This window comes from Citrus sinensis, chromosome 2 (assembly GCF_022201045.2).
Source record: "Citrus sinensis cultivar Valencia sweet orange chromosome 2, DVS_A1.0, whole genome shotgun sequence".
NCBI lineage: Eukaryota > Viridiplantae > Streptophyta > Magnoliopsida > Sapindales > Rutaceae > Citrus > Citrus sinensis.
In genome coordinates, this window is record NC_068557.1 from 16,153,213 (window position 1) to 16,160,986 (window position 7,774).

A 7,774-nucleotide genomic window follows, 5' to 3' on the forward strand; every position below is an offset into this window, starting at 1 on the left:
TATTTCTTTCCTATATAAGCTCCTTGAAAAGCCTCTGTAAAGGCCTTTCATTATAAATACAAGAATAGTGAAATATAGATTTTCTATTCATTCTCTCACATGGTACCAGAGCGAGGTTGATTTGTGCTGGTTTGTTCTTTTTTTTATTTATTGTTTCTTTTTCCTTTCATTGGTTGTTATTATGGAAACTCAAATGTCTCATAGCCCATTCAAGTCATATTATATGAGAACAATTATGTTTTATTAACACAGGCTATGTGCAGTTTTCACAAGGGATAAAAAAATTGGCGTTATGTTACTGGAGATATTGTAAAGCCTGTTGACAAGGAAGATGAACCTAATGTTTAAACAGAAAAATTTACAACCTGTAGAGATCAACAAAGGCTAATTAAGTTCCTCATGGCCTTACATAGTAGTTTTGGGCCCACTCGTGCTTCCTTAGTCTATCAGAACACATTGTCCAACTTGGATTCTACCATAAATAAACTTATCTTAGAAGAAACATGCCACTTTGCCATCAGGACACACTATAAATATTGTTCTTGCTACTTTTCAGTTTAATCAGAGTAATTTTTCATTTTTCAATTCTTAGAAAAATGTAACTATTTCCATTTGCATGGTCATCTTGTATTATATTACCCAACAAGACATTGTAGAATTTGTTATAAAATTAGTTCTGGATGTTTTGACAAAGATTGTCCTTGTAAAGGGAAATAATCTCAGGGTGCTTATTTTCAAAGTCACCAACCAAATTTTGCTGCTATTGCTAATGACCATCAGGGTAACACTGATTAGTCTCTTTCCTCTTCATCAAAGTCCTTACATGATTTAGCATCTCTCTTATAATCACTTGTCTCTTAATCTGGTAACATTTTTGCATCTTCAATTTCGTCAGGTGCATCTCCTTGTTATTTTGATTATGCTTGTTGTAATCACATAATTGTAGATTTGAGTATTTTTTCCTCAACAATAATTTCCCCTACTTTACTTGATATCCAAACTACTGATAGTTCCTTTATGAAAATTAGTCACCTAGGGCATGCTTCACTTCCCAATCTTTCATTATCATACACATTTCTTATTCTTAAATTTACTTTAAACCTCTTATCTGTTGGCCAATTATGTGACCTTGGTGTTAATGTTTTATTTATTATCTCTGTTTATTATGTACAGGATTCGCAAATAGGCCAGACATTTGGGATAAGGTGTGAAGTTGAGTGTTTGTTTGAACTCATTAGTCTTTACCTCCCTGAAGACACTTCACCATTTTAATCTGCAGCCTCTACCTCTCCAGTCTCAATTAGGACATGCCTGTCATAGTCGTTTACATTTGTTAGGATCTAATGGTCACTTAGGTACTGTTTACAATAAATAATTTGATTGTAAATCTTGTCACTTGGGCAAACAAACTACTTTGTCTTTTAATAATATTGATTTAGTTTTTTTTACCACTATTAAAAAAATGACTTTCACTGATACTAAGTTATTGATACTAAATAAAACAAAAGTATCATTATTTGATGAGCTGAGCAACTTTTAGTGCCTTTAACATATTAATGCTAGTGGTTATTGATATTATAATATCATAGATTGATACTAAGATATATTTTTTATTATTATTCTAAATGGCATAGTTTTACTCTTAAAATTAGGGTATCTTAAATTCAACACTTGTTAAAAATTCCTAGCCTTTTAATGAAACAAAACTCTTCCTTTTTCATCTTCCTTCTCTCCCAAATCCTTCCTACTCATTTCAACAAACCCTAAATTGAAATAAAATTAATAAACTAGCCTTTTAAGTCTTAACAAACAAAAATGCTTAGTCTCTTAACAAAATAAAATCATCCTCCACACTAGCACTTTTCATTTTATATTTTTCTTTAGTTTTGATCCTCCAGCCACCATCAGAGACAATCAAAAAATGAAGAAAATCAAACAAGAGGAGAAGGAATAAAAAGAAGAAGAGCAAATCAAAGAAAATGGCTTCATAAATTTAGACAATAACCTCTTATTCAAGGTGTTGAAACATGCGGACGTCAGGACTTTTGCACGGGCAGCCTGCATCAACAAGATATGGCATAAAGTGGCTCAAGATGAGTGACTTCCACTTCGCTAGCATTGGGTGTGCTACCCAACATCTCAAATCAGTAGTCCTAGCTCTCGGTGGCTCCCGTCGCCTTCACTTCCTCTACCTCCACCAGCTTCTCATGCTGCCACCTGATGCTCTGCCTTCTTTCTCCAAGCGGAATCCTCTCCCATGTGTGATAGGCCTGAAGACCCCGGCTTACTGGTGGAAAGACAAGGTTCATCTCTCCTTGTCTCTACTTTTCATTTTGTTAATATGAGATGATAATGATAAGGGATTTAACCAAGCAATAATTTATTTTAGGGATGATGATGATGATACGACATCAGAACTTTTGCACGGGCGGCCCACATCAACAAGCTAAGATACAAGGTGGCTCAAGATGAGTGCCTTCCACATTACTAGCATTAGGTGTGCTACCCAACAGCTCAGATCAGTGGTCCTGGCTCTCGGTGGCTCCCGTCGCCTTCACTCCCTTTACCTCTACCAACTTCCCATGTTGTCTCCTGACACTCCGCCTTCTTTCTCCAAGTGGAATCCTCTCCCATGTGTGATGGGCCCGAAGACCCGAGCCTACTATTGGAGAGACAAGGTTCATCTCTCTGTCTCTGCTTTTCATTCCTTATTATGAGCTGACGACTATTAGGGATCTAACCAAGTAATAATTTATTTATTCCTTCCTTCTTATCGATCCACCTATCTATCTTTGTTTTTTTTTTTTGTTGGGGATTTTTTTAATAAAGATAAAGAAAAAACATTTGTATGTATGTAATCGAGGATTTTAATTTGCAATATGTATTCTTATTATGCTAAAATAATGAATCAGTCAGAATTTATCAAAAAAAAATAATCCTCCTCCCAAGTCATACGTAACCTTTTTTGTATGTATGTTAGCTTTAATTTAATGAAATATGAAATAAGCTATAGAAAAATTTTGTTCATTAATTGTAACGATTAATTTTTGTGGTGAAAAATACAAACTTGCTTAAAGACTTGTTTTAATAGGTCAAATTATTATTATGAACCATGCTAAATTGATTGAATTTTTCTTTTTGTTTTTTTAACTATTCAGTTCTCACACCCTTTAGCATTTTGCACGAAGTTTTTGCTTTGATTACTCATCCAATGTTCTTTTACCTATTTAGTTTGGTTGGTCGCTAATCTGTTTAAAGCAAATAAGTGGGGATCGTGTGGAAGCCTTTAATGCATTGAGACTCAAACTGTAGTTGCTCTTTTCAGCAATTTTTAATAGGGTATCATGATTTTATTAGCCATTGGAGGTTTCTTTCTTTTCTTGCATATGTAAAGCATTGTGAATAATTGAGATTGAAGAAGTGATGATTCATTTAGATATCAAATTGTTTCTATTTTTGGAATCAACATGTAGAAAGCATATGGATGTTGTTGATGTTTACATTGACATTATTTGATAAATTTATAGTGCTCGAACATTTGTTGATTGTGGGAAGCCTGCGTTTAGTTGTGTAGTTAACTAAATTTCACATTTGCTTGCTTTTATTTTGTTAGGTACTCTATTTGTGTGAGTAGAATTTGAAACAAGATTTGTCAAAAGAAGAAGATATAAAATTGTTCCCATAAAGTATTTGACAAAATGCATTAGAAATTAATAATTGTTCTAAAGATGAGTTATTTGCTTATTTTCTTTTCATTTCAAATTATACATTAATTACGCTTTCGTTTGCAATTGGTATCATATGTATAGGATTTGTATTGAACTTTTAATGATTTTTTAAAGTTGGTTGTAAGAAGCATAAATTTAATTCACCTATCTGACTATGGTTTTTTCATAGTTTCTCTCCAATTCACATTATATACTTGTCAATCTTTCAGTTGCAATTGGTATCATACAAATGGCCTTGTTATTGGATATTTAATGATTTTTTTAGGTTGGTTATGCTATGTAGAAATTTAGTTCATCTTCGTGGTCATCCTAGATATATTATTAAAACTGTATCTATTGGATGAGATGTTTGTATTGTTTCTTTTCAATTCATATTATATACTTATCAATCTTTCATTTGCAATTGGTATTATATGAATAGCCCATTGAATTTTTAATAATTTTTTGAAATTGACCTTTCTAGACATAATAAAAGCATTAATATTGTTGTAAATTTGTAGCTTTTGTTATATATAATAAGTGATACTAAAACTAATTTCATAAATTTGTAGTGCCCTTAACAATTAACCGATTTTGAATAAGGGTACTTTGTTATGAAATACATGCAACAGATCTTTGTTTTATTACTTATCTTAAATATAGACATCTCATTCGTAACATAGTTTTCTTTTTCTTTTTTTGTAATTGAAGTTTAAAGGGATAGTTGAGTACTTGGATGAGAATATTTTAAAGGTTGTGATGATTGGGTTGTGTGTGCGGCTAACTTAATCACTAGCTTAAGAATTAAAATAGGTAGATATCACTTTTTTTTGTTTTATAATTAATATTAAGAGACTATATGTTTTTGTTTGGAATGATGTGTGATGCCTTTGTTCCTTTATTACTTTCAGGGTGCGCATTTGTTGGAATTGAGTATTGTCACTGCTTGTTATTACTACTACTAGTCAGGTCATTGATGATCATGGAGAATGATGGCGCAAGCACACAAATTCCATTCCATTTTTCTTTATTATTTTATTACCGTTACTCAAGTTGTTGTAGTGATAAATAAGTTATACTTTTCTTAGATTAGAAACTAGCTGTAGTTTTTGTTATTGTTGTGCTATTGAAACTATGGTTGATGAATTTGGTTATTTAGTATTGGGTAGAACCAATTTGGTTATTCAATGTTGAATATTGAATGGAGCCTATTAGCAATTGTTAAATGGAGTTTATTAGATTTTGATACCAACATATGTTCTATAATCATTGTTCAAAACTGCTGATTATTAAGTTTTGATTCCAGCTTATTGACAATTGCAATAATGACCATTTTATTATTTTTTAAAGTACTTTGAAAATTTTTTACACCAATTTAGCATTGGTGAATACTAATATTCTTGAATCATAATATAAACGGTGCTAGAGCATCAAAACTTGCTTCATATCATGGAATCACTATCTACATGATTGTATAGATTACAATTATTTTGATACTATGGAATCAATATTTCTTTGATACTAAGGTAACGTCTCTTTGACACAAAAAATTTATGTAAGTAAATTTGTTGCACCGTGATCAATGACACTAAATTTGGTGTTAGTAAAACAAGTTACTGATACTAAAATAGTATCAAAGAAGGCCATTTTTCTACTAGTGTGCTCCTTTTAATCTTGTTCATTCTTATATTTGTGGACCATCTCCAACACCAGCTATGGGTGGCTTTCAGTATTTTTCCATTTTAATTGATGATTATTCCTATTACACAAGGTTATATCTAATGAAAAATATATCTTATTTTTCTTCAATATATCGTGAGTTTGCTAATATGGTTAAAACATAATTCTCATACAAATAAAGTTTTTCATACTCATAATGCCGTACATAGAGAGATTTTAATTTCTTAAACTTTGTAAAGCAAGATGGAACTATATGTCATCACTTTTGCTTAGAGACATCCTAAAAAAATGGAAGACCTTCCACTTGTCCTGAATGTTTTTAAGGTGAGGCTGCTCTCACTGCAGTCTATACGATTAATTGAATTCCCTCTGTAGTCATTAATAATCAATCATCTTATGAGACACTTCACGGTAGCTCTCCTAGCTACAATATACTCAAGGTATTTGGTTGTGTTTGTTTTGTTCTCTTTCAACCTCAAGAACACAAAAAATTATAACCTTAGGCTCGATTATGTTGTTTCTTAGGATATGGGATTAAACATAAAGGTTATAAGTGTTGGGATCTTATCTCTATCTAACTGTCTACACGTCTCTTGTCATGTCACCTTTTGGCAGGATAAAATGTCCTTGTTGGTGTTAAAATTTTCATTTGGTACCCTGTTCAATCAACAACTTATTTAAACATAGTTCTGTCAGTTTGTTTCCTAATGATTTTATATAGGGGATCTCAAGAGTGACATATTGTTCATACCAACTGGGTATTCTAAGGACGTGGCGTTGTTATACCAAAGCAATGATAACAGAGTTATCCTTTAGACCAGTAGTCCGCATGCTCGGGTTTCCAGCCGATATACCTAGAAAATGAGAATGACATGGTTGCGAGATACCAGACATTCCATATCTTACGATGAACTAAGAACCTAGACCACCCAAAAAGACACAGACTCTCCTTGGTCACTTAGTCTAAAGGCAGGGTTAACAAGAGCCTGACTAGCTTTCTGATGCACATGATCCTTTTTCAAGGCAAGTGCAGAGCATACTTGCATAAGATAGACATTAAATAAGGGTAAGAGTTCTAAACCTAAAGAATCTTAGGATTAAAGAATATAAACGAATGTTTTAGTTATCCATAGGGTGGAATATTGAAACTTGAAATGTTATCAAAAACTTCTTAATTTTTATTTAAATAACTTCTCCTTATATAAAGATAAGGAGGGGAAAAGACAAAAGCTGGATTGAGATCATTCCAGCTGGCATACAGGTACACTTATTTTACAAAAGTAAGTAGGGCTCACTGGTACAGTAGTGGCCGACAAAAGTAAAGTGTATGATTACATAAGGACAAACAACTTTAAAAAGCTAAAGCATAAAGTACTTTATTTTACATTATTACAAAGTGACAAATCTCTTAAAGAGATATAGTTCCATCTTCAGATGAGGATTCAGTCTCGTCAGGGTCACGATCAGGGTCCTTGCTTTTTTTAGGATTCTTTCTGGATGAGAACATCCTGGAACACATGGCCAAGGGCAATCTTAGGCTTTTGGTGAGAGAGGAGTTTGCTGAGGGAAATGTTCTGGTTGGGTTGAAAACAATGGATATTGAGAAGAGGATGATCCAGGGAAATCATATGGTGATAGTGAATGTACTGGAGTGAAATCTTCATAAGGGTCTTGGGAATCTTGGAATAAAATTTCAGTGTAATCTGGCTTTTCTTCTTTTATGATAATTCCACGGTTGGGAGGTTGGGAACGTAAAGATGGTGTAAGGATCATAAACATTTCATGTTTTGGTCCAAGAGATGTGTGGAGGATTTCTAACTGGTCTGGAGGAATATGGTTGAGTTCCATAAGGAAGTTCTTCAAGGAAGTCTTGATCTGGAAATCTTATTTGAGACAGGCAATGTGAGGGACTATCATCCATTCATAACTCTAATTTTGGGTTCAAAAATCTCTGGTATGAGGATGTTGGAAATATGGATGGTGAATGATAAAAACAAAAGTGAATTGTTAATCCTTCTTGGTCTGAAAGGTCGAGAAGGTGGTGTGTGTCAGCAATTTGTTGCAACTTCCTACGCCACCATGGTAACGATAAAAACCATTCAAACAGAGTCTAGGTAAAGGAGGTGGATAACTCTGGATTATTGAGTCTGTTGAGAAGGAGTAAAATAGGAAAAATTATTTTTGTGGCATACAGAACAGTAAGACACCATGTATACCAAAGTTCATCTTCGGTAATATCTCTGTGAGGTGGAAGTACTAATCCTGTGAGGAAAAGATGATCAGGATAAAAACTGGGAAAAAAACATAGGTTCTTTACTTATCTAATAAATGTTCATAAAAAACCTAAAGAGGAATTTCCTTGCGAAGTCTTGAATCGAGTGAAGTGA

General features: G+C 33.1%; 1 long non-coding RNA gene across 1 annotated transcript; it reads right to left on the reverse strand.

The window, feature by feature from the left end:
• Positions 1-305: 305 nt before the first annotated feature.
• On the reverse strand, positions 306-2,568 carry LOC127900379 (uncharacterized). The gene is made up of 2 exons (XR_008052445.1): positions 2,006-2,568; positions 306-1,311 (listed from the first exon to the last, which is right to left on the reverse strand). It is a non-coding gene; the product is annotated as an uncharacterized LOC127900379 (long non-coding RNA).
• Between the last annotated feature and the right edge of the window lie 5,206 nt (positions 2,569-7,774).